Source organism: Oryctolagus cuniculus, chromosome 5 (genome assembly GCF_051225735.1).
Source record: "Oryctolagus cuniculus isolate XC-2025 breed Fujian yellow rabbit chromosome 5, ASM5122573v1, whole genome shotgun sequence".
In the NCBI taxonomy this organism is placed as follows: Eukaryota; Metazoa; Chordata; class Mammalia; order Lagomorpha; family Leporidae; genus Oryctolagus; species Oryctolagus cuniculus.
This window is the reverse complement of record NC_142871.1, coordinates 149,120,706-149,146,399: the sequence shown is the minus strand read 5'-3', so window position 1 is coordinate 149,146,399 and position 25,694 is coordinate 149,120,706. Positions and strand designations below refer to the sequence as shown.

The 25,694-nt window shown below is 46.7% G+C and overlaps 1 long non-coding RNA gene across 2 annotated transcripts in view; it reads right to left on the bottom strand.

Moving 5' to 3' along the window:
• LOC103349704 (transcription factor SOX-4) overlaps positions 1-25,272 on the bottom strand; it is a 524,220-nt gene extending 498,948 nt beyond the window's left edge. The window contains exon 1 of one of the 2 annotated variants that reach the window (XR_016234234.1): positions 22,664-25,272. This is a non-coding gene — a long non-coding RNA (transcription factor SOX-4). Of the gene's footprint in view, positions 1-19,756 lie in introns of those variants that run through there. The other variant, XR_016234233.1, reaches the window with a different exon arrangement.
• Between the last annotated feature and the right edge of the window lie 422 nt (positions 25,273-25,694).

The following is a 25,694-nucleotide window of genomic DNA, read 5'->3' as shown; positions in this document are numbered from 1 at the left end:
TTTTGCCTTAAAAATGTTCTATAATACTACTTAAATTTTATCCTATGTTTGTAAATTTCAGAAATATTCTAAATATGTGTATATGAGATAAAGTGTGTGTGTGTGTTGTGTGTGTGTGTGGGGGGGTGTCTTGGGGAAAGTTGTTTCTCCACAATGGAAGAGTGAGAGACAGAAAGGAAGACAGGAGGAGAGTCTCGCCCTTCTTTGGTCTTGTTTCTGAGTATCTAGTGAGAAAAAGATTCATGGAGCTTCTGAACCCTTCATTTCACTGCACTGACAGCAGAGCAGTAAGAAGAAAAGAGACTGTGTGCTTCTGGAAACAACCAATCAGAAGCTGCTCCCTCCACTTCCTGTCCAATGAAAGAGGGACCCCTGTAATTAAACTCATGTGCAGTAGGGTGTTTGAGTTCTTCCAATGGAGAGAACTGGTTTTACACAATCTCCCAAACATGCACACACACACACACACACACACTTACATACACACAGAGTACAATGTGCACAAACCACACATTTGGTTGGGGAAGAGTGAAATTTCATTCGATATTTCATAAATAAAAGGGATTTCAGTTGCACCATTTAGATATATCATTTAGTCAAAATTACTCTCTCTTAAGAGCCTGGTAAAGTCCATCCTATTCCAACACAAATGTAGCAAGATTTACTTTGATGAAAACAAAGAGTAGGAAAACAGTAGGTTGGGGACAGGTCTTAGCCCTGGTGGCTAATGTCTTGGCTGAGACATGCCCATCCCACACTGCAATGCCTGGTTTCCAGGTTTCAGCTTGGGTTCCAATTCCAGCTTCCTGAAAATACCCCTCCTGAGAGGCAGCAGTGGGCTGGCTTCCTGCCACCTAGGCGGGAGTCCAGGATTGGGATCTGTACTTTAGCTCCCTGCCATGGAAGGCATTCTGGGAGTGATCTAGTGAGTGGGAACTATTTCTACATATCAAATAAAGAAAATAAATTATTATTCTTTTAAAAAATAGGAAACACAGGCCAGCGTTATGGCACAGAGGGTTAAGCCAGCTCCCCAACACCAGTAACTCAAATGAGTGCTGATTCAAATCCCAGTTATTCTGCTTCCAATGCATTTTCCTGCTAGTGCACCTGGGAAAGCAGTGAAAAACGGTCCAAGTACTTGGGCCCCTGCCACCTGCACAGAAGACCCTGATGGAGTTCCAGGCTCCTGGCTTCAGTGTGGCCTGGCCCTCGCTGTTGCTGCCATTTGGGGAGTGAGTCATGAGGTGGGAGATTTCTCTCTCTCTCTCTGACTCTGCCTTTCAAATAAAAATTTTTGGGGGCCGGCACTGTGGCTCACTTGGCTAATCCTCCGCCTGTGGCACCGGCATCCCATATGTACGCCGGGTTCTAGTCCCAGCTGCTCCTCTTCCAGTCCAGCTGTGGCCCGGGAGGGCAGTGGAGGATGGCCCAAGTACTTGGGACCCTACACCCGCTTGGGAATCCAGGAGGAAGCACCTGGCTCCTGGCTTCGGAGCAGCGCAGCACCAGCCGAGGCGGCGATTTGGGGAGTGAACCAACGGAAAGAAGACCTTTCTCTCTGTCTCTCTCTCTCTCACTGTCTGTAACTCTGTCAAATAAATTAAAAAAAAATTTTTTTTAATTAAAAGGTAGGAAACAAACAAGTTAGGAGTCTAACATGATTTCTGGCCATAGTGCAACTAACATTACAGTATTTTTAAAACAATCAGTTATGATTCATAATAAGACACATCACATTTTGAACGGTGTGTCCAAAAAATTTTAAAGAAAAAATGAACTTCAAAGTATTTAAATTAGATCAACATAATTTTTCACCTACAATTACAAATTATAACACTATGAGGGACATACTTCCATTAATTTCAGTAAGAAGGAGAATATAGAATTGATTTGAGATTAAGAATGTTTTTTCTTTGAGATTTTAATTAATTTTGAAATCAGTGAATTTCTCTTTTAAACTGGATTTTGGGTAATGGCAATTTATTTCGCTTCTAAAGTGAAATTTGAATTTTCTTTGTGGTCATCATTATTGGCAGGAAAAATAATTCTTCAGTGGGGTGGAAATGGCAAGAAACCTGGGAAAGGAGTGGGTGGGGAAGAGACCCACAGAATTGTAATTAATCCCACGGGGAAAGGTAATGCTAATTCTAGGGATTAGGAATGCAGATTTCAAAATATTCCAAGTGTACGGTTAGAGGGCCAGGGACTCCAGTGCGAGAAGCAGCATAGAGAATAGCATCGTGCAGCCATGTGTGCCTGGGTGACTGCAGTTTGCACAGAGAAGACGTGGACAGGCGAGGGAGAAGACGTGGACAGGCGAGGTGCTGCACTCGCATTATAAAAGGGCATGAGCCAGAGATGAAAGTGGGGGCCCCTGGCCAGGGGGGATACGAGGAAGGCGGAGCTGACCTGAAGCAGACTCAGAGAGGTTTACACACAGAGGTCTCTGAAGCAAACTGCAGGAAGGTTGCAGCCCAGAAATGAAGCGCAGAAACACAGGGGCAGGCCCATCTCTAGGGCTAAGGAACACTCGGAGGCTGGGGGAGTCTCCTTCAGGAACAGCCAGCCTGGAGCAACCAAGGCCCCAGAGGGAGGGCAGGGAGAGCTGGCCCTGCCCGTCTCCCCAGGTCTGAGTCTCTGAGGCCCCCTGGGAACACATCCCAGGCCCCAGAAAGACTGACAGATGACAGAGGCCCGCCTCAGGCACTCCCGGTGGAGAAGGGGGACCACCTTCCTTTTCAAGATGGGTAAGTCTTGCCACGGGGCCGGTGAAATTCCGTCTCCTGTTGAACCAGTTGGGATTACCAAGAAAACAATTTAGCAATTGAGGCCAGCACTGTGGGACCCAGCTCTCTGCTATGGCCTAGGAAAGCAGATGATGGCCCAAGTCCTTGGGCCCCTGCACCCGAGTGGGAGACCTGAAGAAACTCCTGGCTCCTGGCTTCGGATAGGCTCAGCTCTGGCAGTTGTGGCCATTTGGGAAGTGAACCAACGGATGGAAAACCTCTCCCTGTCTCTCTCCCTCTCTGCCTCTGCCTCTCTGTAACTCTGCCTTTCAAATAAATAAATCAGTCTTTAAAAAGACAAAAACAATCCAGCAATCAAGTGGAACCCATGTCATTAAAATCACTACTTGTTTAAACCTTTTTGTCAAGTAGGGGTTACTAATCTGGCAGATATCAATATGGTATTTCACGAAGTTGCATGACATTCTCCGAGTTTCTTTCAAACATGTCTGGTATTTGCTTTTGTGACTTCATTATTTTTATTTATTCAAGAGTCAGAAAGGAACTGGTATTGTGGTGCAGTGGATTAAGTCACTGCTGGCGATGCTGGCATCCCATATTGGAGTGCCATTTCAAGTCCCAGCTGCTCCACTTGCTATCCAGCTCCCTGCTAATGTGGCTGGGAAGGCAGTGGAAAATGGCCCAAGTATCTGGGCCCCTGTCACTCATGAGAGACCTGGATGGAGTTTCTGGCTCAGGGCTTCAGTCTGACCCAGACCTGACTGTTGCAAACTTTAAAGAGAGAACCAACAGATGGAGGGTCCCTCTCTCTCTCTCTCTCTCTCTGCCTCTACCTCTCCTCTCTCTTTCTCTCTCTCGCTCAGCCTTTCAAATAATAAATCTTTTAAAAAAGAGACAGAGAAAGAGAGAACACACACACACACACACACACAAGACAGACAGAAAGAGAAAGAGAGAAGTATCTCTCACCCTCCCGTTCATTCCCAAATGCCCATAATAACCAGGGCTAGGCCAGGCTGAAGCCAGGATCTGGGAACTGAACTCACGTCTCCCCTGTGGGTGGCAGGGACCCAATTACTTGAGGCATCATCTGCCACCTCCAAGGGTGCACGTTATTGGGAAGCTAAAATCAGGAGTGGAGCCACAACTTGAATCCAGATGCTCTGATTAGGAGATGGAGGCATCCCAACCAGTGTCTTAACTGATAAACCAAACATCTGCCCCTGTGACTTCGTTCTTTTTAAAAAGACTTACTTATTTGAAAGATAGAGTGACAGAGATGGGCAAGGGGAGAGAAGATATCTTCCATCTGCTGGTTTATTTCCCAAATGGCTGTAACAGCTGGGGCTGGCTGAAACCAGGAGCCAGGAACTCCATCTGGGTCTCCCACACGGGTGGCAGGGACTCAGGCACTTGAGTCATCATTGCTGCCTCCCAGGCACATTGACAAGGGGCTGGATAGGAAGCGGAACAGACAGGACTATTAACCCATTGTGCCACAACACCCACCTGGTGACTTCATTGCTGACAAACTTTGATTCCTTCAGCTACTAGAATATATAGCAAATAAAATCTAACAAGTCACTTTTCAGAATGATTGTAAAACTTGTCACTCGTAAGTATGATGGCTGAATGAATGCAATGTGTCAACACCACATGTAACTAACCACTTTTTTTTTTTTTTTTAACATAGACTGTGCTTTAAGTTTGATTGGGGGATGAGTCACCAAATCAGACTGCACAGGTTCAATTCTATTTTTTTCTATAAAGACATTATTTATTTATATATCTGAAGGGCAGGATTACAAAGAGAAAAGGAGATCTTCCACCTGCTGGTTCACTCCCCAAATGGCTGCAATGTCCTGGCTCCCCCCAGGCTGAAGCTAAGAGCCTGAACTCCACTGGGGTCTCCCACATGGGTGGCAGGGGCCAAGCACTTGTGTCATCTTCTGCTGCTTTCCCAGGCACACTGGCAGAGGGCTAGATGGGAAGTGCAACGGCCAGGTTTTTTTTTTTTTCCTTTATTTTAAAAATGTATATTTTTATTTGAAAGTCAGAGTTACTGAGAGGGACAGAGACATCTCCCACCCATTGTTTCATTCCCAGATGGCCACAACAGCCAGGGCTGGGCCAGCTGAAGGCAGGAGCCAGGAGCTTCTTCTGAGCCGTCTTCCACTGCTTTCCCAGGCACATTAGCAGGGAGCTGGATCTGAAGTGGAACAGCTAGGACTCAAACCCTGCCCATGTGGGATCCCAATGTCACAGGCGGAGGCTTAACCTACTGCGCCACAGTGCCAGACCCAGCTCTATTTCTTATTATCTGTTAGTGGGGGCGAATTACTTAACTTCTCTGTACTTAAGTTTTCTATTTATAAAACGGGGATAATAACTGTTTCAAAGGGTTGATATTAAGTGATTCAATATATAGAAGATGAAAACTTATGGTAGGCGCTTCACAAATACTATTGATGCCACAAGTGATGGTAGCAGTGGTGGTAAGGTTGAGTAGCCACTCATTTGTCCCAGAGCAAGCCAATCAGTGCATTTGTGCATGAAAAACCACACTCTCCACCTACGTTAGGTAAGACTGTGTGCAGGCAGCAGACTCCCTGACTAGCAGTGGCTTGATCAACAGGAGCTTGTTTTCCCCACAGAACAAGAAGTTCAGTGGTTTGTCCTTGAGTGAGTTGCAAAGCTCACAGGGCTCTGGGTCAGCCCGCCCTGGTTTTCTCTGTGGCTTTCTCCCTCGCCAAGGGCTGGCCCCCTGCAGCTGCTCCAAACATCACACCCTCAGATGCTAGGCAGGAAGGAAACAGGAACAGGCATCATCAATGGCCTCTCACCCATCATCCGCAGGAAGCTGCTCTCAGAAGTCCCTCCTGGCCTCCCCTGCAGACTTGCCCTCAGGTCATCCTCCTGGCCGCTTGGCCGCTCCTGGCTGAAGAGGAAGCTGGGGATGGAGTTATCTGCACTTTCAGCCACATCAGCGGGAAAGGGGTTTGCCAACCAGAAGAAAGGTGAACCAGTGTTTGCCCCCTTATTTTGCCATTGCTGTTGCCTCTCTTTATCAACCACATACATCATTTTGAAAGGCTCGTTTCAGATGTCTTGGCCACAAAAAGATGCCCGCCTCCATCTCTACTCAGATGTTCCTTGTCAGAGGTAAATAACTACATAATTAACACCGCCCCTTACAGCAGAACAGCAATTGTCAATCAACTTAGAAATTCACAAATATGAATCCCTAAAAACCTGGGAAGCGCTGAGCCAGATGGGTTCCCCTGATTGTTGCTGGCCTGGTGACTCACTCTCCTGTCCCTTCTGTTTCAGAGTTTCTCTCTCAGAAATCCCCCTGATCTCATCTCCCTGTTTTCCTCCCCTTCCATTAGATGGATCAAATGTCCTTGAAAGTATCACCTTCCTCTATTAGCAATATGACAGCAATACGACAGCAGGAGAATGGAGGGGAAACTGTGTTGACTTGAGAGAGAGAGAGAGAGAGAGATGTGGATGGAGAAAAATGAAATTTGCCTTTTAACTTCAGCTTGTTAACCTCCAAACATAAGAAACACATCAACACCTTCCTTGTAATCCCCAAACTTGGCTCCCTCTCTGCCCACACTGTGCCTTTCCTGCCCCCCACCTGCCAGAAAAGAAAATGGTCATAAGGGAGGTTATAAAGCTCTCTCGGGATGAGAAGGTGAAGCAGAAGTCATCTGATGTGGAAGCCTGCTCTCTAAGGCAGAGTACACAGCGAAGCAACAGCAAAACCTCTTGTGGCACCTTTTTTTTTTTTAAGATTTATTTATTTATTTGAAAGTCAGAGTTACACAGAGGAGAGGGGTCTTCCATCCGATGGTTCACTCTGCAACTGGCCGCAATGGCCAGAGCTGCGACGATCCAAAGCCAGGAGCCAGGAGCTTCTTCCGGGTCTCCCACACAGGTACAGGGGCCCAAGGACTTGGGCCATCTTCTGCTGCTTTCCCAGGCCATAGCAGAGAGCTGGATCGGAAGTGGAGCAGCCAGGTCTGGAACCAGCGCCCCTATGGGAAGTTGGTGCGTCAGGCCAGGGCGTTAACCTGCTGCGCCACAGCGCCAGCCCCACCTGACTTTCGATGGGAGCATCCCTCATGCTGCAACTCACCTAACCAAGCTGCCTTGAGCCAATCTTGTTCTACAAAGAAAACAGAGGATCCCAAACACAGGGCATAGCTCACGCAAAGCCAATATGGGACAGTTAAATGACTCCGACAGAGAGCTGGTCAAGGATCATGTACCACTGAAGAAATCTGATCAAAACCATTCTATATCACCAAAATCACTATCAAATACAATTTGAGTGGATGAACAAGGGATCTCACCAGAATAGACATGAATGCTGAGGCTTCTCTATATAGGAAAAAAGTCCACATGGTGAGGGGGAGGAAGCTCCAGGACTGCAGCAGTGGGACTGACCCCCAAGAATACGGAGCAACTTTGGTGGACTTCAAAGACCGTTCACAAAAATGAAACATCCAGGGGCCGGTGTTGTAGCACAGTGGGTCAGGCCACCACCTGTGACATCGGCATTCCACACGAGTATCACTTTGCATCCCAGCTGCTCCACTTCCAATCCTGCTAATGTGCATGGGAAAGCAGTGGAAGAAAGCCCAAGTGCTTGGGCCCCTGCCACCCACAAGGGAGACTCAGATGGAGTTCCAGGCTCTTGACTTCAGCCTGGCCCAGTCCTGCCCAGACCATTGTGGCCATCTGGGGAGTGAACCAGCAGGTGGAAGATCTCTCTCTCTCTCTCTCAATCTCTCTCTCTCTTTTCTCTATAACTCTGCCTTTCAAATATAAATAAATAAAACACAACAGAGAACTAAGATGATGCTACTTGGAGCATTTATGTGCAGAAACACAGAAAAAGCTGGTTGAGAATGTTACTCAGGGTGGGAAGAGCCCTGCACTGGCAGGGCCATCCTCTCTCACTGCTAGACTTGGTGTGTGGCTCACTGTAGACTGAGTTCACACTTGGCCTCTGTTGACTGCTGGCTTTATGACCTTGAATAAAGTTCCTGCTTGTTCTGTAAGAACTAAGTGAGGCCTAGAACCTGCCCTGATGAACTGTGAGTGTTCACTTCTGTTTCTAAGCCCCGCCCACCTTGATTTAGATAATTCTGCAATTTTCCACAAGTACCTGAGGACGTAAACAAGTAGTATTTAGGGGGCCAGAAGAAAACATTTTCCAGAAACAGCACCATCCAGCTTGTGGATAGCATGATAAATAGGTGGTCCTCAGACTTTAATTTGAGCACTGTTGTTAAAGCAGTGCACTAAGGGATAACCTTTTAAATTTCGAGAATTTGGCAGAATGGAGATTTGTAAAGGAATACTGCGTTCTGTGGGATGTTAAGTGTCTCTACAAGCCTTGGATAAACCCAGTAACAACTTCTTGCCTGTGTGAGCTGCCTGTAGCCATCAAGCGCTAACATGTGCATTGTTGTGCTTACTGCCTGCTGAATTCTCAGAAAATCCTACCTGCCAGAGGTTGCAGCCAGCCTTCTAGAACCCAAGTTGTTGGCTCTGGTTCTCCCTTGTGGGCCTGGCTGGAGAGTGGCTTTGTTATCATTACTTTTTGGTGGCTAAGACAAGACTGTTGCAATTTCCCCAATGAAACAGGGCACAACCAGCAAAACAGAATTCTCCCCCCAAAACAGGCTTTCAAATGCATTTGTGATGAATTTCTCACGTGTGGCTGGTAAACCACCTGCATCAGAAACACTGTTGTTTCTTTATTTAGAAACATGGACATGCAGGGGTCCAAATGGCACCTCTACATGGTCCATCCAAATTTCCAGGTGTGATGGCTGGAAATTCACCTTTCATACCAACTATTAAGGACAGTTCTGATGCTTCAGGGGCACAACAAAAAACAGTCACAGTCTGCCCAGCAGCCAGCTGCACCAATGGCAAATGTGTCAAATATGGGCATAAGAGACGGATGCAGAAGTGTCAATCAGTCCCAGAGCCAGCAAACCACATACAAGCCCACAGCTGTAGACCCACAGATAGGATAAATACAAAACTTAAGGACAGCCAAAAAACTCACATAAATGAGATAAATAATATCTTAAAATGAATGTAAAAATATCTATGATGAACAAAGTATGAAACCTTTCAATAAAGATAAAATCAGTATAATTACCTAAGCTTTCTTTTGGCCTTAGGCTCCCATGGAGCTTGGCCAGGCTGTTTGCTCTCCAGGCCAGCAAGTCAAGGGATGGTCCTTGTCCCATCTTCTCTCTAGAGCTACAGCCTGGGATAGAGGAATACCAACTGTTGTACTTTCATGTTGCAGTTCACAGGGTTTGAAAATGAAAGCCTAATTTCATTAACTTGAACACATTGGTCTTTCCTTGGAAAATAAGAGTTAGATTGAGTTCTGTGGTTCTTAACCAAACAGAATTTTATTTCAGTGACAACATTCACTTGCCTAAGATATATAGGCTCATAAGAAGCCTCACTTATGGAGCTGGTGCTCAATTTAAGGGACTCTGAGCAGCAATCGTGATGGCCAAATAGGCCCCTCTGTGGGGTGTCACTCTGCCTCAGATGCCACTTTCTTAGACTCTTCGGGGTGTGTAAAATTTTAAATCCTTTATAAACATCACTGATTGGCATAATTGGTGTAATTATAGGTATCTAAAAAGGAGAAAATGCCTGTGTAACAGCTGCCAATGGTTGATTTTAGGAAACATGCAGTCACTTGTGGAGAGCCGGGCTGGGGGTATAAACGCTTGGCTAATATTACTTCCAGATGGACCAAGTTGAATCAGAGATGGCACAGAGATAGAGAGAAAAACCCTCCCTCCCGAAACACTGAGCCTTACAGAACTGAGGTGCAGGGAACACTTTCTGAGCAGGGTTTCGATGAACTGAACAGCAGGTATGCACATGTGACACAACCACAGTGGGCCTCAACACTCAAGTCACAGAGAATAGCAATGAACAGTTTCAATGACCTTGTGTCATGTTTATTTTTAAGTGTTCCACAGCTGTTAAGGCCTTTGTTAATGGGAGCAACAATGGCAAAACAATTGGCATTTGGCTGGTTTACATATAAGGGTACTTCAAAAAGTTCACGGGAAGTGGAATTAAAAGATCAGAGTTGGGGTGGGTATTTGGTCTAGTGATTAAGATACCAGTTAAAGACATCCACACCCCATATTGGAGAATCTGATTGGACACACAGCTCTGCCTCATGAGTCCAGGTTCCTGATAATGCAGAATCTGGGAGGCAGTGGTGATGGCTCAAGTGGCTGAGTCCCTCTCTGCCACCCACATGGGAAATGTGGGAGGATGTGGATTGAATTCCTGGCTCTAGGATTTGGCCCAGCCCAGGACTGAGCTGCTGTGGGCATTTAGCAAGGGAACCAGCAGATGGGAGCCCTTTCTTTGTCTCTCTCTCTCTCTCCCTTTCAAATAACTAAGTATTTTCTAAAAGATGTTTATTTTGATGCAAAAATTTTTGCCATCATGCATATGAAGGCATCTTCACAAAGTTCATGGAGAAGGCATATTACGAACAAACGATGCATGGATTTTTTAAAAAATAATCTGCACCAAAATAATCTCATCTTTAAATTATATTTTCCAGGAACTTTTTCAAGTATTCTTGTGTGTCTTCCTTCTTCCAAATGGACACAATGGAAAATGGGATTATTTTGAATTACATGCACCCTAAATATTTGGGTTTATATTTTGTTCATAAAATGCTTTGTGGTTTATTGAGAAGTTTTTACAGCCAATTTTGTTAGTAACTTTGCACTTGAACCTGTAAGTACTGCCCCTAACTCTTTCCTACTGTTTTGGAGAACATGTGGGCTTGGAAGCAGAAGGGAAATTAATTGGGAGAAGTTGAAAGAACATAAAGGAATCGACCCTCCAGCAGACTCCCAAGGCCCGCTCTTCATAAGCCTGCCAAAATGGGAACCAATTACTAACCTACAGCTAAGGAACACCCCCCCCCCCAACACACACACACACACACACACACTCTTCCTGAGTGTTCTTACTTCATTTTGTCAAACTATCCACCCTTCTACAAATGAACAGCTTTACTGAATTTAACTAGCGTCTTCTTTACATAAGGTAACTATGTCTAGTAGTTAAGAGACTGAGGACCATTACATTTAAAAATTTCACTCAGAGGGGCCGGCGCCGTGGCTCACTTGGTTAATCCTCTGCCTGTGGCGCCAGAATCCCATATGGGCCCCGGGTTCTAGTCCTGGTTGCTCTTCTTCCAGTCCAGCTCTCTGCTGTGGCCCGGGAGGGCAGTGGAGGATGGCCCAAGTGCTTGGACCCCTGTGCCCACATGGGAAACCAGGGAGAAGCACCTGGCTCCTGGCTTCGAACCAGTGCAGCACCAGCCGTAGCAGCCATTTGGGGGGTGAACCAACAGAAGGAAGATCTCTTTCTCATTGTAACTCTACCTGTCAAATAAAAAATAAAAATTTCACTCAGAGTGATGTAAGACCTACCCAATAGTCATCCAGAAGGAAAGACAGAGGGTTTTATTTTGTCTGGAGGGGACAGGGATTTTTAATAAATATTTTAATAATAAATTTTGGATCATGGACAACTTTCTAGAGCAGAACATTATGTCGGGGTTAGAGGATTTGACAAGGTCAATCTATAGAAATAGGTCAAACACACTCAAATATTTTTAATCTAAAAAATTAAAAATTCTATGATCATATCCTAAAGAGGTGGGTGTTTTTCTTCCATTTTTAAAACAGAATCTTTTATGTAAAACAGATGAAAGAGGAACTGTTCTTGTTGTGTGTTTACATGTGGATTTTCTTTAGACACATCTGTCTAAAGATGAAAGACAGGTGGTACTGTATCTTGGGCTCTGTGATGACCAGATAAGAGTGGAATCCCTTTCTTACTTGTAGACAAAGTAGCCTAAACTAAGCCTAAAATGTTTTTTGCCAATTTGCCATATGAATATTCTATCAGGAGAATATGGCACTGTAAGACCAGCATCATGGTACAGGAAGAAAAACAGATCAACGAGAGAGTACCCAATGACACTGTGACCTGAGAATGTAACTTTCTGGCCACTTTCAGTTATTAAAAAAGTCAACCATTTTTAAACTTACCCTTGGCCATGTCAACCCACTTTATTTTATTTCGTCCATGGCCGTCTCTGATTCAACTGGGTCTATCTGGAAGTCAACCCATTTTTACAATTTACCTTTTAGTTTCTCCCAGAACCCCTGCTGTGCTATTTCACTCTTGGCCTTGACTTAAATCTCCTCCCTTCATCTCCTGAGTCAACTTGAGTTGATTAGAACAGAGAGATTCCTTCTCCTTACCCCACTTCAATGCCTTACTTCTCCTGTATGTTGCAGAAAGCATGCAGGGAGAGGGACAATGCCAGTGTCTCTCTACTTAAAGAGCCACTGTCACTCTTGTGTCTGTTGCTGTGAGTAGACTCTCTAGCAACCATCTACTGGCTGTTCATGACCTTCTGGGGGTGGGGGGAAGGCACATGCAGGTTTTCCCAAGGGAATAGATGTGTCTTCTGGCACCCTTTTCTGCCTGAATTCTTCCTCCCCTCTAATTCCTGCTCTCCAAATACTCCTCATACCTTGCTTGCTCCTTGGATTCCTCCTTCATTGTACTTGACCCAGGGAGACTCAAGTCTTTGCTGTCAAGTAGTAAAAAGGCAGATGATCAGCAAATCCCCTACCGTGTGTCTCCCCTGCCCCGACCCCATCCCTGGCAGAACAACTGAGTTGCCCAAGTAGATGACTGCCTGCACGTAGCATGTGATCTCCCTTTCTCAGACACCTTACTTGCTATGGATTATTTTCTTGGGGAATCCCTGGACTTTTCCTATCACTGGGCTTCCCTTAAGGATATTTTGGGACTCTTGACTCGTTTCCTTCCCTTTTGCCATCCTTAGGCTTATTTAGATTTGGGGGCAGTGTTGACAGGAGAGTATTGCTAATGATAGGGTTAATTGTGCTCTGGATGACTGGGGTAAGGGCATTGGACACTCCCTTTAGTTAATCCCCACTACTTGTGTCTCTATACTTTAGTGTAAAAATTAGGGCTACGGGGAGAAAAAATCAAACATGAACAGATACAAGCAAATTAGTCTTTCTGTAGTGAGGCTATTGTGGATGACGGAAGCTCCATGGACCTTGGGCTCATCCACCCTTAGTATATGGAGGCTAAAGGAATGATATAAGTTGTTAGGAGGAAATATGGGGGCCACGGAATCCCAGGAGCACAAGCCAAAAAGAGGGAAGGGTGAGAGAAGAACAGACTCAGCCAGGGAATGCATGCTCAGTGACTGGCCCAGAGTGGGTACCTGACCAAGAAGCAGCAAGTTCATTACCCGCCAAGTGTTATGTGGGCAAGTATAGCAGTCTTTAAAAAAAAAATATGAAGTGGGGCCAGCGCCGTGGCATAGCCAGGAAAGCCACTGTCTGCAGCGCCAGCATCCCATCCGGCGCCAGTTCCAGTCCGGCTGCTTCACTTTTTTTTTTTTTTAAAGATTTTATTTATTTCATTTGAGAGGTAGAGTTACAGACAGTGAGAGGGAGAGACAGAGAGAAAGGTCTTCCTTCTGTTCGTTCACTCTCCAAATGGTCTCGATGGCTGGACCTGCGCTGATCCGAAGCCAGGAGCCAGGCACTTCTTCCCGGTCTCACACGTGGGTGCAGGGGCTTCTTCCAGGTCTCCCATGTGGGTGCAAGGGCCCAAGGACGTGGGCCATCCTCTACTGCTCTCTCAGGCCATAGCAGAGAGCTGGATTGGAAGTGGAGCAACCGGGACTAGAACTGGTGCCCATATGGGATGCCAGCGCTGCAGGCGGAGGATTAACCTACGGCGCCACAGCGCCAGCCCCTGGCTGCTTCACTTGTGATCCAGCTCTCTGCTGTGGCCTGGGAAAGCAGTAGCGGATGGCCCACGTCCTTGGGCCCCTATACCCACATGGGAGACCTGGAAGAAGCTCCTGGCTCCTGGCTTCAGTTTGCTCAGCTCTGGCCTTTGCAGCCACTTGGGGAGTGAACCAGTGGATGGAAGATACCTCTCTCCCCCTTTCTCTCTCTCTCTCTCTCTGCCTCTCTGTAACTGTCTTTCAAATAAGTAAATAAACAAATCTTAAAAAAAAGAAAACATGAAGGATAGAATTATGGAGAAAACAAGGAAGATGTGGTATCAGGGAGAGAGTCAACATGTGGGAAAACTAAGAGAACACCTGAGCAAGATTAGTACCTACAGTCTAGACCTCAATTGGCAGCCCTCTGCAGCTGCCATGGATCCTGAGCTGTTTCTCCCAGAACCCCAGTTCCATTACAGTCATGTGCATCGTTGCAATAAAGCCCCATGATTTCAGGTTACTTGAGAGAACCTCTGACCTCGCAATCAGAAAGCCTAGCAAAAAAGTAAGGCCAATAACACAGAGACGGGAATCAGCCTGATGAGTTCTAATGGAAGAAAAAGACCCAAGAGGGTTGATCCCTGTTTTCACATTCATTTCAGTAGTGTTAGAATTCCCACTCTTTGATACCATGTGAGTGTTAAGGCTATTTCTGCGATTGCCCTGTTTTTTATTCACATTTCTTATCCCAGACTTGGGATAGAAAAATCAACTCAGCCTGATTTGCAGATGTCTCTCCTTACAAGCAACACAATGCATTCAACTTTCCTGGGGGATAAAATGATTGTTTCAAAGTTTGGCTTAATTTTGAACGTTAGTTCATTTAGCTATATCATTAGTTTTTCTCCCCATCACCCACTTTATCCCCAACCTGCTCCAGAGTGGGAAGACTGTCAAAGCCCACATCTGTAGCACTGATATGCAGTGATTTTCCACTTCTAACAGCTACTCAAGAAAAACATCTGAAAAGAAGTGCAAAAAATACATTGTTATGACAATAAATACTGAAAATACTCATAGCAACTGTTTACTTAATTTACTTGACATATATATATATATATATATATCTGAATGGATTTCAAAAAGTTTTGAGCCCAAATAAACTTATCTTTTAATTCCATTTTCCACAAACTTTTTATGGTACCATTGTATTTGTTCACAGAACACCTATTAATATCTTCAAAGACACTATTTGGGAACAGTCTTTGGAGGAAATTATTTAGGAAACAAAGTAATCTTCAAACTTCAGCAATATCTTTTTGTCCAATATTTTTTTCCCAAAATACTAAACAAAAATTGCTAGTTAATTCCCAAAAGTACTTAGCACCACCTATTTCAAAGACAGGCCTCTGGACCTACTTCCGCCTGGGGAGGACAGTGCCGTGTGTTCTCAGACTACAGCCCCATAACTTCCCAGGAACTTCAAATACATTATTCAGTCCCTCTTCTCAGGGGATTGGCAAACAAGGGGAGAGATAAAAGGCTCACACAGGGGGTATGGGAAAGGGGAGGAAGAAAGCAGAGACTCAGGTTGAAGGTCAAGCATTCCAGAAGAGGTGATTTTCACAGGTTTTAGGTGCGGGAACTGGGGAAGTTAGGACAGGCACCGAGACAGTGACAATTAGCCACATACACAACAGCAGTTCACTGAGTATTGAATAGGGCCAGGCTGCTCAGTGCCTATCAAAGCAGTTACCTGCACCATACAATGCCCAACTGTCAGGGACATTCACCACCAGCAGCACCTTCTAAAGGTGACAGATCATGTCTTCACTTACCTCCTGCCTTTCAAATGCATGTGGTGTCAGGAAACAGCGCAGTCACTGTGTTTAGAAATGCCAAAGAATTAGGTATCTGGGAAATATCTAAAGAACCAAGCGAATGAAGTAAATGCTATTTCACTGGGCTCTTATGTTCTACCCCTTTCTTAAACTCAACTGGAGTAACATATGACTGTCTCATACGTGATGCAAAGCAATTTTCGATATTGCTGTAAAAATGAATTATAACTTTGTCCTCTAATACAAAGTCTGCAGGGTGAAGGAAGGCCCTACTGGAAGCTTCCTGCCATGACTTGATGGAGGCCTGACTTGTTTGGCAGTCCTCCATAAACCAATTGCCCTGAACTGAAACTGTCAGAGAAAATAAAATGGGCTAAATTTATTATCACCTATACCTATGCATGTACAACAGACCTACACACAGAGGAGCATTGTTAACTAAGGCACAACCAAGACGCAGCAGCTCCATCAAACAGCCCCCTGGGAAATAACGTTTGGCGATATGAGGTTTTCTTTTCTTCTTCTTTTTAACATTGAAAAGCAAAACAACACATGCAGGAAACCATAAAACCCTTCAAGTTAACTGTAGCCAACGGTCAATCTCATTAGGATATAATGGGTAGTCTGTAGCCCTCTCTATAAAGACCGAGAGCATGCCTCTGAGAAACTTCCAATTTTCTCACTTGCTGCAAGTTTTGCCTTTTAAACAACACAGCAGAAGTTCTACTCACTGTATTTATACCATTTCTGATCTCCTTCCAAAATTTGGTCTCTGTGTTTATCGCTTAGCACTCATTTTTGAACTAGACTGTACATACGTATTAACCCAGCTAATTACTTAACACACTTTCAGCTAGGATGGTGGGGGAGTCCTTGGGGAAAAAAAACAGGGAGTCAGAGAGCTGGGGAAAGCCTGTCAGAGGCTCAGGGCCACAGGTAAGTGTCCCTCTCTTACTCAAATGGAGAAGGCACCTCCAAATCGGGGGAAAAAGGGTTTCAAGTGCCCTCTCTCTCACTTCTGACTTCTTGGTCTCTGTCACTGAACCATTCTCAATTTCTCCATGCAAAAATAGGAGGTAACAATCTCTTTCCTGCATATTAATTGGGAAAATATGCTAAAACACTGTGGGGGCAGTGATTTTTCCAAATTCTGTGAGCATAAGAAACACCTGGGGGGGCTTCTTAAGGGCCCCAGCCCCCTGTGAGCTTGGGACCTGTGTAATCTCTACGCCTAGCAAGAACCCTCAGATAAATTTGGCCCTAGAGGTTCAGACACCAGACTGGGGAAACACTGAATCAGGGATTTATTTTTAAGAACTGTGTGTCTTCTATGTTGCTGGCACTGTACTAGGCTTGCCCATGCATTAACTTTTTATAACGACGCATGAGGTAAGGAACCAGCACTTTAATGAGCCCATACGGTAGCCAGGCATGCACGTGTATTCTGCATGTGCAATTTCACTCAATTCTCACAACAGCTTTATACATTAGATAGCATTCTTTCTACTTAATGATTTAGAACACTGAGGCTTAAGGAGGCTGATATTTGAACAAGATCTTCCTGCTAGTTGGTCACAAAGTCGGCATTCTAACCCGGGTTTTCACCAAAGCCCGGGTTTTCCTGCTTGCCACAGTTAGCACAAAATGCAAATACGTTTTGGAAGCTCTTAAGGCCCCATGGAAACAAGGAAAAATGTTAAATCAACAAATGAGAATTAAACACTGATTATGTGCAAAGAAGTAGAGTATGCAAATTTGGAGATTCAGATCTGACAAGGTGGGCTGAGACTGTTTGTGCAGGGCCTGGACTGGCATGTAGGATTGTGCACTTTATCCTGGGCAAGGGGGGATTGTGGTAGACATTTAGCAGAGTCTGAAACACCATGCTGAGGCCTGAGACACTGCACTCCATCCCCCACTCCTCCACTTTAGCTGTCAAATGATAGCCAGGGTGAAAAATCTAGACATGTGTATGGAGATAATTTCCCAGGATGAGTCAGAGGGGTAGGGGGTAAACATTCGTGAATATGGATTAGGGAGCTCTTTCAGGACCTCAAGGAGAGGCAGGGGTGGGGGAAGGGCACAGAACCACCAGGGAGAAAAATAAAGACCAATCTTCACAAATACAGACCAATCTTTACCCTGAAAAATCCGAATGGGTCAGGGGGACTTGTATTCCTAGAATTCTGAATTTTCTTGGTCTTAAGTATTTTCCCAAATACTTCCCTGGAACCCCTGAATTGTTTTGAATTTATAATGAATTCTGACTCACAGCATTCCCCAACCCACTTACACGTCCCCTACAAACACAGGAAGTACAGGGTGAATGCTGGTGTTCATTCCCCAAGTAAAGCTTTGCTTTCCTCCCTCAGAGCCAGTCAGGGCCTGCAGCACACCCCAGCCAGCCGGAGCAGGGCAACGCAAATCCAAGAAGCCTTTGCACACTCATCTCACCCTATCATCTTGCATGCTCTGTATTTTCTGTTGGCACTTAAAGGGATTCAGCTAGGAATGGATAAAACCTGCTTAAGCAAGGATCACTGATTCATATTTCTGCTGGTGCACAGGGCCAGAAGCAATGTCTTGAAAGAAAAATTGCTTGATATTCTTAAAAGAAAATCTGAAATGTATGCTTTCCTATTGATCCAAATTATCTGCAAAGACTGAACTGTTTTGTTTCTTGGGTTTATTATGCCTTGCTCTCTGAATAGAAATTGATTTAAAGGAAAGAGAATAAAAATGCTTCTTACATTTACCACCCACCAGGAAGAACATACACCTTTGAGCTTTAATTTTTAAAGCAATGTCATCAAAATCCTTAAAATATTTACAGCATATGCTCTCACATGGAAAATCAAGGGAGGACAAACACAGTTGTAGCAGGAGAATTCTACAAAATAAAAATATAAGATAAGCATCATTTTAAAACATGCATCATAAGGGCTTAATTTATGTCAAAGTGTCGATACTTTGGATCTGAAAAACCGTCACTCTGATGAACAAAAATTAAATTTAAGCACTTTTCTACATAAGAGTTCTTCCCCTTTTTGCAAAGATCTCTGAAGAAACTTAAGATGTGATGTTTCAAGGTCTTAAAAAAAATGTGGTATTGTAACTGCAAAACACAAATGCAATTAAAACCCATTAGCAGCATCCATGAAAAAAATTTGGAAGCTGGAAGCTATCCTTAAAAGATGAATTCTATGGAAACACAAGAGTTATATTGTTTTAGAGAGGGGTAAACCACGGATTTTTATTGAACAGAAATAACTGCTTGTTTTGGACAACAGACTCCAAAAATCTCTTCTTCCAGCTCTTACCTTTAAGCAATGAAGATAATTAAGGGATTATTTCCAAAAACTTCTTATTAACCCCTCCTGCCCAGTGCTGAAAAAATAGAAGACGTGTAAAATACACATTCTTAATTAAAGGACATTTGGAAGTGAAGATGGCTTTTGTTAGTCAATGCCAATTGTTAACCCTCAAAATCAACAGGAAATCCTGCTATTTAGCAAGGTGCAAACGAAACTGTAAACAGGCCTTAGCTATCCCAGGTACTTTCTCTCCTAGCAGAGAGATCTCAGCAATCCTGCTGCGCCTGCTGCTTAAAGGAAGTATAAATCCCTACCCTAGGTGCGAGCTACTGAGAGGACAGCTTTCCTCCTGGGTCTCACGGAACCCACTTATCCAGCCCACCCCTATTGTTGCCTGTCTCTTACATTTATATACCCACGTTGGGAACAGCACAAAAGGAAGCTTTTAGCACCACATAATCTTTTGGTTTCGGAGGGAGGGAGAAACTTAAGCACCATTTGCATTTCACAATCGGTAAAGTAGAAAGCCTGGACGATCTACTGATAATTGAACAGGCTTAATGTGTTCTTTATCAGCGGAAAAACACTTCTAGCTCCTGCGAGATGGTAGACAAAATGAGCGAGTCAAGGAGAAAGCTTCAGGATCATCAAGTTCAAGAAAGATCCGCCGGCTGGTTTCGTCCACGGAGAATTCTGAACAGGCTGCCCCTCCCCCCTTTAAAAATTTTCAAGACAAAGGGCGCTTTAATTTAAATGTGGCAAACAGAAAAATTCCTAGAAAGCGTGCATGTAGTTGACACATATTCGGCTGATGCCATCATTTCGGGGTCAGGAGCTCCGTGTTCTTCAATCAGGTGCCATTTAACAGGCTTCTCTCTGGGAACTGAATTTGCACATTATGCAGTCTCGACACACAGTAGGGCCCCTCCCGATGTTAGGCGCTGGGCACAATAATGACAAAAGTCAAGATTTAGGGTTCAGTTCCAGCTGATTTTATTTCCTTCTCAAAAAAAGTTATTTACAGAAGGTATATATCAACAATCTGACAGGCAGTGAACTTGACATGATTAGCTGGCATGATTTTTTTTCTTTTTCTTTTTCCCCCAAACATTGTTTTGTGTGGCCTTGAATTTTAAGACAAATATTCTACACGGCATATTGCACAGGATGGATGGCAAAAAAAAAAAAAAAGTTTAAAAACAAAAAACCCTTAACGGAACTGCCTTAGAAAAGCAGACGTCCTAGTGCCTGTCATGTTATATTAAACATACATACACACAATCTTTTTGCTTATTATAATACAGACTTAAATGTACAAAGATGTTTTCCACTTTTTTTCAATCTTTAAACACAACAGCTATAAACCTGAACACATATGCTATCATCATGCCATAAGACTAAAACAATTATATTTAGCGACAAGTAGAAAGGATTAAATAGTCAAATACAAGAATGAAAAACGCAGTACATAGTGTCGCGAACTCAAATCGGCATTTAGATAGATCCAGTGGTTTAAACGGCACGTTTTTGCTTATAAAAAAAGTGCAAAAAAGATGTGGTTTACAAATTAAAGCTACAGGATCCCTTTTTGCTGTAAATGCACCAGTTTTAAAGCCTCTGGACAGAACAGTATTTCTTCTAGACAACTGTTTTTTTCTGAAAAGCATACAGTGTTCAGCCAATTCTCCCTCCCCACCCCTCTTATTCTTTATGAGACTGGGGTTGAAGGGTGGATACTGGTGGCAGGTTAAGGGATACTGTCACTTTAAGAAGCCTGCAGATTGAAGTGTAAACATGGAGAAATTAGGGGCTGATTTTTAAACTGTGTGAGATATTAACCAGCCTCCCTATTATAAAATCAGGAAATCCAAACAGCGATTTACACCGATTAACACCCCCTTTATATATTTTTTACAAAAATACACTGAGAAAATAATCAAACGTTTTCATCTCTCTTGTCTTTTTTTGTTTTTTAAAAGTGTCAAAAGTCTACATTTAAATATAAAAAATTAAAAGTTAAAACTCTAGCCCTTCAGTGAAGGAGACGTAAAATGGCGTGGGTAACAACAACTACCAAAAAAAAAAAAAAGGCAGAAAGAAAAAGAAAGGAAAAAATAAAGTTTAACAAAAAAAATAAAAAAAGAAAAGAAAGTAACGAAAGCCCAAGAAGGGAAAGAAAAAAGGGATTAAAATAAGAAAAAAAAATACGTTTGGCCAGTATAAATACGTCCACATATAAAATGGCATCTGATTACATTTACAAGGAAAAAGAAAAGACGAGGATGGAGTATCGGTGAGGGAAAAAACACGTCTTCTCATTTACACCTAGAAGGAATAAACACATACACACTGAGAAAAAATTTGGTCCTGAATTGTTTTTTTTTCCTTAAAGTCCAGCACAGATTTGAGTTGCGTTTGAATCCTTTAAAGAGTTAAGAATGAAAAAAAGCTGGTGATAATTTCGTTGTAGGAATCAAACATAGCGCCATCTATCTGCTTCTTATATTACCCTACACTATTTTAAAAACTGCTCAACAGTCTTATACAGAAATCTTTAAAAGATTGACAGGATAACATGCTATATTAACCCCACCAGTGAAATAATCCAACACCATCACGATTCCGATTAAGAGAAGAAAAAAAACCTTCTTTTTCCCCCCGAAACCTTTCGCCCTGCCCCGCATCCAGCAGTCCCACCGCAGCCCCGCAGGGCCCCGCGCACACCCGCACACCCCTCCAGTCCGGCAGGTGCCCCGCCAGCCCGCGCGTCCATCGCCTTCGCCCTCGTCCCCGCCGCGGTCCTCGGGCCACTGCCCAGCGCCGGCCCCCCGGCTGGCCTCCACCCCTCCTCACCGCCTCCTCCGGCTGCAGGGGCGAGGGAATTTAAAAAAAGAAAAAGAAAGAAAGAAAGAAAGAAACAGGAAAAAAAAAAAAAAAGGCAAAGAAAGGAAGGAAGGGGAGCAGGGTGGCGGGTGGGGGTGGGGTCCGGGCGGGAACTGGCCAGCGTGGAGTCTTTCAGTCCCAACGCTCCCCTAAAAACCTCTGCCCTCGGCCAGACGCCATCACCCCCTCCCCGCAGCCTTGTCTTCAGGAGGCAATAAAATAAAGAGAAGGAGAGAGAGCGCGCGAGCGAGCGAGAGAACGGAGGGAGGGAAGAAGGGGGCGCGCTGGACTCCCCCCACTCTCCCCTCCGCACCGGACCAAGAAAAACACCACAAAAATCAAACAAAACCAGGCAGGTGGCGAAGCGAGAGGGCTAAGATTCCTTCAGTCTCTCAGAGAAAACAAAAACAAAAACAAAAACAAAAAACAAAACAACAACAAAAACCTAGCCGGGCGGCTCGCTGGGGGCGCGGACAAGTCCGGAAGCTCTCTCTCTTTTGGAAGGGGAGGAGGTGCGGGGGGGGGGTCTCTTCAAGCAAAGGGGAGGAAACTCGAAGTAGCTTGTTTTGCCATCATCACCAACAACATCAATAACAACACCAAAAGGTCGCCCCGTCCACCCTCGGGCCGCGCCGGGCGCAGGGTGGGGGATGGGAGCGCGCGTCCAAGCGCCCCCGCGCTCCGCTCCAGCGGCGGGGGCGCGCCGATGCCGGCCCTGCGCACTGTTTTGCTCCTTTTTCCTTTTTTTTTTTCTTCAAACATTTTTTTGTTTTCGTTTTCTCTGTTTCCCTTTTCTGTTTCGGCTCTTCATCCGTTCCGTTTCTCCTTTTTTTTTTTTCTCTCTCTCTCTCTCTCTCTCTCTTTCTCTCCTTTCTCCTCTCTCGCTTCTCCCCGGGCCCCCTCCTCTCCCCGGCCCGCGCGCCCCTCTCAGTAGGTGAAGACCAGGTTGGAGATGCTGGACTCGAGCCAGTCTCCCGAGATCATCTCGCTCACCTCGGGCGTGCAGTAGTCCGGGAACTCGAAGTGCGAGCCGGAGCCCGGCTCGAAGTTAAAATCCAGGTCCCGGTCGAGCGCCGACGACGAGCTGAAGCTGCCCAGGGACATGCTCTCAAAGTTTGAGCTGGGGTGCAGGTCGAGCAGGTCGTCCTCGAACTCGTCGTCGGAAGACGAGGAGCCCGAGGAGGAGGAGGCGGACGACGACGACGACGACGACGACGCGTGCGAGGGCGCGCTGGACGGGGCGGGCGAGGCGGCGCGCAGGCTGGCGTAGCCGCGGTGGTCAGCGGGCGAGCGGCCGGCGGCCGGCGACGACGCGGCGCTGCTGCGGCCGCTCAGGCTCGGCGCGTCGGGCGAGCAGCCCGGGCCGCCCTCCTCGTACAGGCCCAGCGGGTCGCTGGGGTCTGCGCCCGCGCCCACGCCGCCCACGGGGGACGCCGTGGCGCCCAGGCCGCCGAACAGGTAGACGCGCTTCACCTTCTTCTCAGCCAGGGGCTTGGCGGGCGCCGCCAGGGTGGCCGAGGCCGCGGCCGCCGCGGAGGCCGAGGCCGAGGCGCCGGGAGTCCGCGCCTTGTACAGCGCGTGGTGATGGTGGTGGTCAGCGGCGGCGGCGGCGCCCAGGGGCAGCAGGGCAGCGGCCCCCGCCTGCTCGGCCGCGAAGGAGGCGGCGGCGGCGGCGGCGGCCGCAGCTTTCCCGCCACCGCCGCTGCCGCCGCCGCCGCCCGCCAGGACGAGCTTGGCGTGCGGCTTGCTGGCCCCGCCGCCCGTGCCGCCGGCCACTTTGGAGCCGCAGCTCTTCTTCTGCGCCGGTTTGGAGTTGGCGCCGCCGCCGCCGCTCGCGCCGCCGCCTCCTCCCCCCGCGTTGCCGCTGCCGCCGCCGCCGCCGCCGCTGCCGCCGCCGCCCCCGCCGCTGCCACCGACCTTGTCTCCCTTCTCCCCGGGCTTGGAGGCGGCGGCGGCGGCGGCGGCCGAGGAGCTGGCGTTGGCGTTGCCGGACTTCACCTTCTTCCTGGGCCGGTACTTGTAGTCGGGGTAGTCAGCCATGTGCTTGAGGCGCAGCCGCTCCGCCTCCCGAATGAAAGGGATCTTGTCGCTGTCTTTGAGCAGCTTCCAGCGTTTGCCCAGCCGCTTGGAGATCTCGGCGTTGTGCATGTCGGGCGACTGCTCCATGATCTTGCGCCGCTCGATCTGCGACCACACCATGAAGGCGTTCATGGGCCGCTTGATGTGCCCGCTCGGCGTCTTGCACCAACTCGGGTCGTCGGCCTTGCCGCCCGTGGAGGCGGTGGAGCCGGGCGTGGGCGACGAGGCGATGGCCAGCTCGAGGCCGGCGCCCGAGTCCGAGCTCTCGCCGGCCAGCAGCGCTTCCGTGTTCTCGGCGTTGTTGGTTTGCTGCACCATGGCCCCGGCTCCGCGGGCGCCCACGCGCGCTCACACCCTCGCGGCGGCCCGGGGCGCGATCGCCGGGCGCTGCCGGCTGCCCGGGGCCGAGCACACGCCGAGCCGAGGGTCGCGCGCCGCGGCCGAGCGGGCCCCTCCACTCCGCGCCGGGGCGGAGGTGGGCGAGGAGAGAAAAGTCCGCAAAAAGATGCGGGGACGGAGAACTCCGCCTGTCGCGCAGGAGTTGTAGCTTCCAGGCTGGAGAGGCTCGCTCGCTCGCTCTCTCCTCCCTCTCTCTCTCTCTCTCCCCTCTCTGAGTCTCTCTCACCGACCGCGCCGCAGTTTGCTGTCTGTCGGCTCAGAGTCTGGAGACCGTGCTAAAAGTGGAGACGGAGTTTCGCGAATGCTGATTGCTGAGGCTTCCAAGTTTCTCGTCGCCTCCCAGGCAAGTCTCTTTAAAAAAAAAAAAAAAAATTTTTTTTTCTTCTTCCCCTGAAGCAGTTGCTTCCAGTTCAGGAGCGCTCTCGGTAGCTCACGAAAGAGACATAGTCTGTATCACTTAGTCCCTTTCTTGCAATGCAAAGCAAAAAAAAAAAAAAAAAAAAAAAAAAGACTCTGGTCCAGGACTCTCTGTGGGCGGAATCGGCACTAAGGAGTTGGTGCAATTATTTTGTTGCAAGGTAGGAAGCCAAAAAGCCTGCATGCAACAGACTGGCATGAATAAATGTATGTTTTCCCCTCCCTCTGCAAGAAGGGAGCTGGTAATGGCAGAGTTCCTCCAGTGCAGACTAGAGCGTGCAAGAACTAGAGACCCGGGAGCGAAACAGGCCTCTTCCCCTCACACACAGTTTCTCTTGCTGCAGCTTAGAGCAGACCCCAATTCCGCCTCGCGCCTCTTTATCCTTTCACAGTCCTGGCCGCAGCCAATCAGCCGCTGTAACTAACGCTTCTCGTGCCAAGCCCCGCCCGCGAGCCTCCCATTGGCTTGGAACCCGATGCAATAATAATCCCCGCGTGCAATGAGAAGCTCCACATCTGACCTCATTCCAATTTACAGAGCAAACTTTTTAAAAGGGCTAGGAGTGCAGCTGAGATTTCTGCTGCCTCTTTTTTCCTTTTGCTGTGTGCGTGTGTCTGTGTGTGTGTGCGCGCGCGCGGGCGTGTGGGGTGTGTGTGAAGAGGATGTTAATGCATGAAGTTATTAAGGGGAGAGACGGAAATGTATTCTAACCATTATGTTAGATAACAAGGGGCTTGGAGGGGGGGTGGGGAGATGAGGGTGAAATATTGCAAATGGAAGCTTTCTGCTTAAAAGCCAAGTGATTATTTTTATTAGTTCTTTTCAGCATTGGGAGAAAGAATCAGCCTCCAGTGCAAAATCTGTTCCTCACTCCTTAAGAGCCAAAGATGTAAACGGGGGTGGGGGGTGGAGGAGGGGGAGGCCACAATAAATCAGTGGATCTTGAAAACCATTAAGAAAGTGGTACCTAGACACCTGTCATCACAATTATTTTAACAATTCTAGGTACAGCGCAGATGTTGATTGTATTGTGTAAATCTCCCCAAGAACCGTGTCTACACTGTCGGTGGACGGCAGGGAGGAGGACTTTTTAGAATAATTGCTTACGCTCTTAACCAAATAGGGGTT